Genomic DNA, 10280 nt, shown 5'->3' with positions numbered 1-10280 from the left:
ACCATGCACCGATCTATGCACTGTCAAGGCTCAGGTGGGGTCCTGATGACAGTCTTCTGTGGAGCTCCTCTCTCCTTGCCGTCTCTCGCCGTGTCTGCCCAGCATGCCAAGCATGCTAGGCTTTTATTGACACCAGAAACCCTGCCCTGAAGTCTGCCACACCTGCAAAGCACAGTTTTCAATCAGGTCCAGGGGCTCCTCATCCCCACCCCTCTGAGCAGGGGTGAGGCAAGCCCCTCCCAGCTTTATCTGAGGGGTCACGCTTTATCTGAAGTGTCCTTCTCCAAGCCTGACTTGGAGAAACAGTGAGGCTGCCACACTAGCAGTGTGTGCAAGATTCAGGAGCTGGGCCTGGTCTGGGGGGAATGTGGATTAGGAGATGATAAGAAATGCTTATGGTTTCACTTTGCCTGTCTATTTTATTTCCATCTGTCTCTTACATGGCCCTTCCTGTTGGGTGAATCCTAACTTCCAGTTAGGGCCCTCCCTGCATGCCCTTCCCCCACATCACTGATTGGTTGAGGGACCCTGCTTGCAGCTTGCTTCTGCCCAGCTAGGGAAGCGAAAACTAAGGTTTTAAACATGGCACTGTTTTTGCCTCCCCAGGGCACTGTTTTTTGCCTGGGTGTCTCTGGTCATCAACCTCAAACTTTGGGAGGAGCTGCCTGGTGCAGCAGAAAATTGCCGTGCTGCTCTTAATGGCCATGGCTTTTTCTGTGGTGTTGCCAGACTCAGATAAATCTTAAAGTGCACAGGACACAGTCGCTGGGCACCTGCTTCTGCTGCACCAATGAGCCCTTTCCTCACCTTCTCCCCTATGCCGAGACTCTGCTCAGACTGGAACCTCTGCCTCACTGGTCAACGTGAATCAGGAGTGGTGACAACCTGGTCTTGCCTTTAGGATGCCGCCTTGTTCTGTCCCAGGCCTGAGTCCATCCTATGCCAAGGTCAGAGTCATGAACAACACATCTGGAAGGAGAGAGAACTCCTGAACCCAGCCTCTCTACACTGTGCTCACCTCAAACAGGTACTGGAGTCTCCCTAACCTTGGGGCTGGCTCCAGCAGGCACTTCAGGGTCCTGTCCAAGGATGAGGTGTATTGTTTCTAAGCTTCCTGCAAGGGGAGAGAACTTAGGGTTAATGTCAGGGTAAGTGGGGCTACACCTGCCATGGGGTGACTGCAGGTTGTTACAGGGAGCCTGGGTGAGACCCCAGACACACTTCTTGGCCTGATCAATTGCTGACCACTGGCTCCTCGATCCAAGGCCTTCACCCCTCTCTGCACAGCAGAACATGGGAGAGTCGAGCTGTGGCAGATGTCAGCTGGACCTCAAGACAGAGTCCAGACACAAGAGCACAGAGCGTGGGAGCTAGGAGGAGAGTTCCCTGCACATGTCTTTACCCTGGCTTGTTCCCACCTCTGACTACCCCCAGCCTGATCTCTGCTCCTTGAGCTGTTCCAGGGAGCAGGGGCCAGTGTCACTCCTGTGACTGAAGGCTACAAGGAAGAGAAGGAGGAGGATTTACATCCATCTAGTGGCTCCTGTGGCTCCCACTGCCCATCTGAAAGGTAATCTTGAGGGCAGTCTAGACGAGGTGAGATTCCAAGTGGGGCTCCAGATCTGGCTTGAGTTTGCTGTCAGAAGAGAAGAACTTGTCTTAGACTGAGGTTTTTATGCCCAGTTTTATGTGATGTGGGCAGTACATGCCAGGAAATCAGCCCCAGTTGTTGGAAATGAAAATGGAAGGATCCAGCTGAAGTTGCCAGGTGGGGCATTGCCAAGGTTGGAGCAGGGACCTCTCTCTATGGGGCCCTTCTCCCCATTCTACTTCCCTCCAAGCCACATCTCCTCTGTTGAGGATGTGCAAATCCTTGGAGGGTGACACCCATAAGCTGGAAGCAGGGTCATGTTCTCAGCCCTGAAGTGACAGAACCGGGTCATAGTGTCTGTGTCTGCAGACAGCAGCCAAGATGCGGAGGCAGAGGTATGTCATGCCAACAGGCATGTCTCCATCAGAAACAGAGAGACCCAAAGGAGAGTATGAGATTAGTGCCCCACTGGGCACAGAGGCTCTTCCTTGTGGGAAAGCACACATTGTGCCAGGCACAGCCAGAACAATCCCTCCACACAGCTGGGTCCCATCTCCCAATTCCTTGCCAGGAATGCCTCCCCATCTATGTCTGCTCCTGCCTCACCCACCTCCTCCCAAAACAGCATGAGGAGACCCATCCTCCTCTTGTTCCCTCTGTACCCACAGTGGCCAGCACCAGCTCTCACTTGCCGTGATACTCTCCAGGGTGTCCTCTCCCCTCTCCAGCATGGCTTAGCACATTGTGGGGATGGTGCACAGGATGTTGGTGTGCTCCTTTTGCACACACCAGGAGGGAGGTTGTGGAGAAAAATGGTGTATTAGTCATGGACTTCCCTTTCCCTTGCAAAATGACAAGGGGCTCAGGCCATCCTGAATTCCCCCCTTTCCAACATACTTTTTCTCCTGCAGGAGTGTGAGTGTCGGGGCCAGAGTCTATTGGGAAGGTGGAACCCTGGAGTCTGTGGGACACCTACATCAGTCTGGGGGTCCCAGATCACAGGGATGAAGGATTACTTTCACCAACAGGGGGTTGTGGGTTACTCAGGGTAATCAGCTCCATTCCCAGGGGCTGGACTTGGGGAGGTTCAGGATGTTTTGGCTGCTGCTCAGCTAGACAGCGGTTGTACTTTTTCCTTGCCTTGCAGGTGTTCTGTGATGGCCCAAAGGGCAGCTTCTTCTGAGACCATCTTGTTCACCTCTTCCTCCTCTTCATCCACTTCCTGGGCCAGCTCCCTGGGGGTCACTGCAAGAGGGAGAGAAGAGGCTACTGGGAGGAGGGAGAGGTGTGCAGAGGGGAGAGGTGTTTCCCTATGCCTTTCTCCCATGAAAGGGTCCTAGAGCTGAGATGGTCACACAATGGACCCTCTTCACCAACATCCCCACCTTCATCCACCTCAGGGCCCCCACAGCTGACAGGAGAAAGGACCTGGGGGTGGGGTGGGGGTACAGACTCCAAGTGATGATGGCTTCCCTTCCCACCCCCCTCCACAAGGCCCTGATGCTGGGTCTTCCCCCTGCAGTGTGCCAGGTGCTGCCTCCACCCTGGTGCTGGGCCTGGCTCCCTTCCTGTTCTGGGTCTGGCCTGCCCAGGTGACATCCTGATCCACTGGGAACTGTCCAGTACCAGAAGGTGGGGCACTTCCACCTCCTCTCTTGCTGTGTTATTGATACTCTCAGGGTCAGGCAGCTCCCAGCACAGGCTTTGCATTGCCATCTCCCCATCCTGGGGTCACCACTGCCATCTGCCTCCTAATGACCCTCCTCAGCCTGTCCATCCTGAGGCCAAATGTGAGAAGTCATGAGCCTGGGTTGGGAGCAGCCTCTCTCCCTCACTACCTCTTTGCCTCCCCCACCCCAGCTGAGTGACTCCCCTTCATTTCAGATATAGGCATCTACCCCAGTTCCTCATTGCTGTGGCAGGAGTGGTGATGCCAGGGGGGGTCTCAAGCTTGGAGGGTAGTGTAAAGGCCTCTTGTGAGCCTGAACAATCAACTTCCTCCCAGCACTCCCTGCTCTCCCCATCTGGCTGAGTCTGGACAGCCCCAGGGAAGTCTTCTATGCCTGTGCTCAGGAACTGCCATGCGAGCTAGAGGTGCTGAGCAGCTTGTCAGCCTGGATTGCCAGGGACCTGTTCAGCCTGAGGAGAAAAGGATGGGTTTTGGATGCCATGGGGATGACTTGGGAAAACACCCAGGGGCTGTGTGTGCAAGTTGTCTCACACTTTTGTCCCCTGAACTGGTCAATGTAAGGGGGCCAGGGCTAAAAGGCTGGAGGGCTCTTGAGCCCACCACGAGGGGCAGGCTAGGGCTTGATGGAGCTATCTGGCACTCCAGCTAGCCTGGAGGTGGGGCCAGGGCCTCAAATAGGCCAAAGATCCTCTCAATGGGGAGGACATCACTGCTGAAAAGAAGGTAGGGGTTACACCGTTAGGACAGGGGTGGGCAAAATGCCAAGCCATTTTGTCTGGCCTGCAGTGGGTCCCTTGGCCCTGCCCAGGCGCAAGGGGCAGTTTGGGCCATGGCGCATGCAGTCAGTCTCACTGCCCCTGGGCCATGGTGGTTCCTTCTGGCTACCACTGCCAAACCTGGTCCCACTGCCCAGGGGCACTGGGCTGAGTAGGGAGACTGTAGAGACTAGCTGGGACCCATATGGGCAGGGTATGTGGCTGGGTGGATAGCATGGGACTGTGGACAAGGAGTAGCATCTGGGAGTGGGGCAGGTACGGCTGGGGATCAGGATTGGGATCATGGGGTGGTGACACCATTGGGCCGAGCCCTGGGCAGAGCTGCAATCTGATCCCTGCGCATCCCCGCAATGGGTGCCAGTCCCAGGGGTAGAGGTGTGCAAGGAGTAGACTGCAGCTCTGCCCCAGGCCCTGGCCCTGCACTGTCACTGTCCTGATCCTGATCTCAATCCCGATCCCAGTCCCCAGCCCTGCCCACCCATCCCACTCCGGGATGCTGCTCCCCCTCTGTGACCCCATCCCATCCCCCTGGCCACAGGACCTGCCCATACAGGTCCCACCTAGTCTCCACAGAGACCCTGGGATCACTGAGTGGTGACAGTATGGGGCTGGGGCCAAGCCACCATCTGCTCCCTGCTTGTCCCTGCCCATGAAGACACATATAGGGACCAGATTGAAGCTCTGCCCCAGGCCCCAGCCCTGCACTGTCACCGTCCCATGATCCCAATCCCAGCCCAGGCCCTGACCGTGGCTGCCTGTCCCATTCTTGGATGCTGCTCCCCACTAGCCCACAGTCCCATCCCAGGTACCCAGTCAGATGCCCTGCCCATGTGGGTCCCAGCTGGTCTCCATGGAGACCCTGGGATTGTGGGGTAGTGACAGCTTGGGGCTGGCGCCCAGGGCAGAGCCACGATCTGGTCCCCACATGTCCCTGCCCCTGGTATCACATGCAGGGAGTGAATTACAGCTCTGCCCTAGGCCCTGGCTCCTCGCTGTCACCGCCCTTCAATCCCGATCCCAGTCCCGGCCATGGCATAGCCCATACATCCAGTTCCCAGATGCGGCTCCCTGCTGGCCCGCAGCCCTATCCCAGCTGCTTGGCTGCACACAGGGGCCACTTAGGGAGTTTTGGTGAGCTATTTGGGAGGGAAGTGCTGACCAAGCCCATGACAGCTCACCAAAACTTCATAAGTGGGCTCTGGCCAAAATAACTACCCACCCCTGGGTTGGGATTTCCCCTCAGTTCTGCCTTTGCCAGCATAGGGACACACTACATGCCACTCACTTGCTCTAGGGGATGGAGTGCTGCTGGGCAGATGGCCCCGGAGCCTGTGCTCCTCACCTTCCCTGGTAGAACACCTTCCTCTCTTCCTTAGAGTATTCACAGGCACTAGGAGCAACAAGACCCAGCCAACCTGACTTCCAGGCTCACCAACTTTAGACTATCTTACAGACTAACCAGTTTCATTACTTAAATGCCTGCAATGAAGGGGTTGCCAGGGAGCAACAGTCCCAAAGCTGCTGAGGACCATTATACAGCAAAATCATTAGAAAACCTAATACCTTCCAGAAGTTTATGAATTGCTGCTCACAGACAAGTAGGAAGCTGTATACCTCATCACTAACAAGGTTGGTTAGGAATTATTTGCTTGGTTTGAGAAGAGAGTAACCTGGAACTAAGTCTCCGCCGTGTTGACTCTTAGTTTTTATAATAACCCAATATGAATTGCTTATATATGAAGCTATGTTTAAAGTCCTGATTGGAAGCTGATGTGTAGTAGTGATTGAACTATTTTTTGAGTTTTCTGGGACAGCATTTCTCCTGTTGTGTTGTAGCACATAGCTTGTCTGTTGCATGTTTGGTCTAGGATAAGCATTGTGCATAAGAATTGGAGGAGGCATTATTTTGGGTAGTCTCCTGTTAGTTGGGAACCTGTGCGAGGGCAGCCCCCACTGTCCGGTATCCCCAGCCCCCAGAGCTCATTGTGGGCCCCCTTCCCTGGAAGGACCCATGGCACTCCCACCCCACCATTTTAGCAAGCTGGGGGATACCAAGTTGGCCCATTTCCAAATTGTCAATTGAGCCCAGCTCTACACGCTCATGGTCCACATCCTCCACCAACCCATCCAAGTGTCCTGCCCAGACACCAAGTGGTGGGACATCCTTGGCAACAACAAGGGTCCCCAGTGGATAGGTCTGTATTCCATCTTAAACCCATGAGCCACTGGGGACCTTAGCTGGTGGCTCCTCCATGGAGCCATTGCTATGGGCATGTATCTGGCACAGTTCACAGACAGCCCCAACACCTGCCCATTCTGAGTAGAGAAAGACCCTGGTGCATGCCTACCTGCACTGTGCCAGGCTGCAGCTCCTTCACTGACTCCTCCTGCCAAGTTTCTGGCTGCTCTTCTCTCCTCACCTGTTTATTTTTGCACTTCCCATCTGTGGCTCCACCAAGTCCCAGGACCTCCTGGTCAACTGTCTCCTGGCTCTAGCCAACCTAGCAATATACCTCACCAGGAAGGAGGTTCTGGCTGGGAGGGCCTCCAGGGACTGCAAAGCAACTTTCTTGTCCCTAGTCTGATCCCATCTCTGGGCAGACTATCACTGGGCAGTGTCCCTTGGCACCTTGGACTTGCTTGGTGCCCTTCCTTGGCACAGTAGTTATTAATCTTTGACTTTCACTCCCATCCTCATTTTCAATATTATTTGTCCCAAGGAATCAATATCATGTCATTAGTAGCCTCCATTACCAAAGGGGACTTATCATTAATTGATGGGCCTAAGCCCATGATTCCCATTGATATGTTAAAAGTCGTTAGTCAGAAACAATTTCTCTGGTTGGAAAAAAATGACTTCTCACAAGTTCCCTAAGTGCTCATCTGAAAGTCTGGGGAAAAGCAACAGAGTCAGACTAGTTCTTTAATACCCAAGCAGGAGCCCTTTGATCAAGAAAAAAGATCAACAGTTTTCACCTCTCTAAAGGACCAACCTCTCTTCCTAGCTTTAGGAAGAAAAGAGTACAATGCACACAGTAACCCCGCAGTTTGTTCTGACTCAGATGTTGTGTCACTGTCCAGCTCTTCAGGGACAGCTCTTTTCTCTTTCTCCAGGAGAGCAGGAGGCAGGTGGAAGGGCAGGGCAGAAGGAAGAGAGGGAGAGAAAGGGAAGCAGGGACTCTAACAGCACATCTATACCACTTTTACAGTGCTCCTTTGAAGACACAAGGCAAATACAGAAACAAGGCAGTGATGATGCCCTGATGGTGCCTCACCACAGCTTTTGAGGCCTGCATGTTCCCTGCTGGCCACAGGTGGTCAGACTGAACAACCTGAAGTCAAGATCTTAGCTTCCAAACAGGGGCAACTGCTATTGATTTCTTTCCTATTAAGGAGACACTGGATCTTGATGCAGCTCTTGTGGGTCTCCCAAAAGGTCTTCTTGAAAGGACATTCCCAGATCATATGAATGGGGTATTTTGGAACATGGCACCTCGGCCTGATACATAACACACAATTCCCATGATTTGCAAGTACTTCACTTTGTGATTCCCAATTACTTCCCTCCCCCCTAACTCATTGTCCCTGCTGTTTCTATGATTTTTTGCCACTGTCGGATATTGTCAGCACAAATGGGGACGTTTCCCTTCCTTGCTATTATCTCTCTCCCTGTTGCTCCCTCTTTATTCCTCATTCATCCTTCAAAGACCTTCCTCAAGGCACAGTCTATGCCAATATTAAAAAGATACAGAAATCTTCCCAGTAAGGATTCCAGTTGCCAGTGACTAGAGTGCTGGTGGGTTGCACCTATCTATCCTGGTTGGCAAGGGGAACCTGGATCAGGAAACAACTGGAAGTCAGCATTCACCCAGCGGGAAGGGCCATGTCAGGGACAGATGGTCTACACTGGGAATAGAATAGACAAGCAAAGTTAAACCACAAGCATTTCTTATCATCTCCTAATCCACATGTTTTCTCCATAGGAGGCCCAGCTCCTGAATCCAGCACACACTGCTGGAAAAAACATTGGTTTGCTGCTCCCTCCTCACCTAGGATCCTTTGCAGGGCCAGAGTGATTCCTCTGGGGTTTGGCAATTGTCAGCCAAGAGCTTGTAATGAGAAGAAAGGCCTCACTCAGCTCCTGGAGAATGCCCTACCTGTCCCTGGGGTGCTGCATCTAACTACCTGATTGTCAACTGACAAGTTGTCCAACCCAAATCCTGCTCAGGGTTGGGCACTCCTGGGTCATGGTCCGGTCAACCTCCAACCAATTGCTAAGAGAGACAAAATATGCCTTTGATTTCCCCAACTTGCAGGAGCTCTGGCACAATTTGACCCCCATATGAGCATGGAAGTCAGTAATGTAATGATGGTAGGTGAAATAGGTATGAACCCCAAAAGTGTTGCCAAACTGGGGTCACTGTAATGGAGCTGGGCAAGTGCCTCACCCTCTCACCCATTATTCCCATTTCTGCCCCATGGTCACACCCTGCACCTTCCCTACAGTGGCTCCCAATCTGGCTCCAGTAGTGAGGAGGACAGAGCAGGGGTGGTGCATGGACGAGGAGGAGCCGCTGGACATTTGTTGTTGGTGGGAGAATGTCACCACCTTTCTTTGTGTCCAATAGCAGTATTTAAATGGCCACTCAACACATGTCAGTGGCCAGAAACAAAGGTTTTGAGTTTTTGACTCAGAAGCTGTGAGCCTTTGCCACTGCTCCCATCCTGTGCGCTCCTACTGCCCAGGGCCCAGCACTGGCCACGTCTACCACTGAAAGTATCAGCTCTTTAGATTAATCTGGGGGTTGGGATCAGATCTGGCTTACACCTCTGGGGACAAGATGGAAGAAAAACTCGATTGACTCTGTTGAGCCTGAGGTTGAGAAAGTAAGGGAGACTGAGGCTTTTCTTGGGCAACCTTGGATGTGTACCCCCTGTCACTCAGCAAGGTTTTAGTGCCAGGTTGTGGCCATTGCCCAGGTGATGTCAAGGAGGCACAGGAGGGCTCCCCTACTGTTTCCTCGAGATAACAAGGACCCCTTGAAAATGATATTACATCTCAGATAGCATAGATTGTGCTTCATGTCTGCCTGTATCAAAAGGGAAGAAGTCAAGTTTGCCGTGATGAAGACCACCATGATCAGGCCCCCTACACCCCAAGTTCCTGGAGTTGGGGAGATGAGTCGAAATACCATGAAATCCAGCCCAGGGTTGTGATCCATTTCGTCTACATGGACTTTGCTCACCACAGCTCAGGGAAGGAAAGGAGGCAGCTTTCCCCAGGTCCCACTTACCCATGTGTCTGCAAGGATGAGGAGCAGCCATCTGCACTGATGGAGCCTCTGACAGCAACTGAAGGGAATCCCAGGGCGCCGGAGCAATGATACGACTGTTGCCATAGCAACACCAGGGGAAGGTTCCATATAAGGCCCTCCCCCCATTTACCTCTGCAGGCCCCTCGGTTCCCCCACCTTGGCCCCATGGGCAGCATCAGTGAAGCCACTCAGATGCTACAAGCAAGCAGCTTCTCCCTTCTCTCCCTTTGTCATGCCATGTCTCAGCCCTTTTGGTGGTTGCCACCTGAGGCCAGGAATTTTTTTCCCCCCTCTGAAATGTTACTGACTCTGGGGGAGGGAGGGTTACTTTTCTGAGACAGAACAACACAACATGTATTGTGCCACTAACAGCCCTGCTTGTGAATAAGTGTTGCTGAATGGGACACCAGATCAGTTACTAAAACTATACTTCACTATTGTCAGCTTTTGTGATTTTACCATGATATCTGATGTTTTGGTTAAGGACCAGGCCCTGATACTAGGTCACTTAACATTTTTGGACTCAAAGCACCTCACACTGGACTTGAAACACGCTTCTATAACTTCCGTAGATTGAGTGGCACCCAATTTCAAAAATGACCTTACATACTGCAATGCTTACCTCTTGGCTGAGGGACTAGGCAGTGGGAGTGGGAAACTGGCCAGGCCTGCGCTTATATGCTTATCTTTTCACACATAGCTTATCTCCTCACGCCTTGCAACATCCTTCAAAGTATCTGCAATCTGCAGTCGGCTGAGGACGCCGGAGGGAGCACACATGCCCCCGGTATCCCCCAACCCTTGAGGTGGCGGCAGCAGCAGCAGCAGCAGCGATCCGCAGCTGAGGGACAAGGCGGGACAAGGCAGGAAAAGGGTCCAAGAAATCTTCATGGCTGAGCGCGGATATC

The 10280-nt window shown here is 52.9% G+C and overlaps 1 long non-coding RNA gene across 1 annotated transcript; it reads right to left on the bottom strand.

Moving 5' to 3' along the window:
* Positions 1-1408: 1408 nt before the first annotated feature.
* LOC109297347 lies at positions 1409-10106 on the bottom strand. Its single transcript, XR_002097294.1, has 3 exons — positions 9995-10106; positions 2721-2836; positions 1409-1636 (listed from the first exon to the last, which is right to left on the bottom strand). It is a non-coding gene; the product is annotated as an uncharacterized LOC109297347 (long non-coding RNA).
* Positions 10107-10280: the final 174 nt, after the last annotated feature.

The sequence above is a fragment of the Gavialis gangeticus genome, unplaced genomic scaffold (assembly GCF_001723915.1).
Source record: "Gavialis gangeticus isolate Ggan-Ray unplaced genomic scaffold, GavGan_comp1, whole genome shotgun sequence".
In the NCBI taxonomy this organism is placed as follows: domain Eukaryota; kingdom Metazoa; phylum Chordata; order Crocodylia; family Gavialidae; genus Gavialis; species Gavialis gangeticus.
The sequence above is the reverse complement of the archived record's forward strand: the minus strand, read 5'-3'. Positions and strand labels throughout refer to the sequence as shown.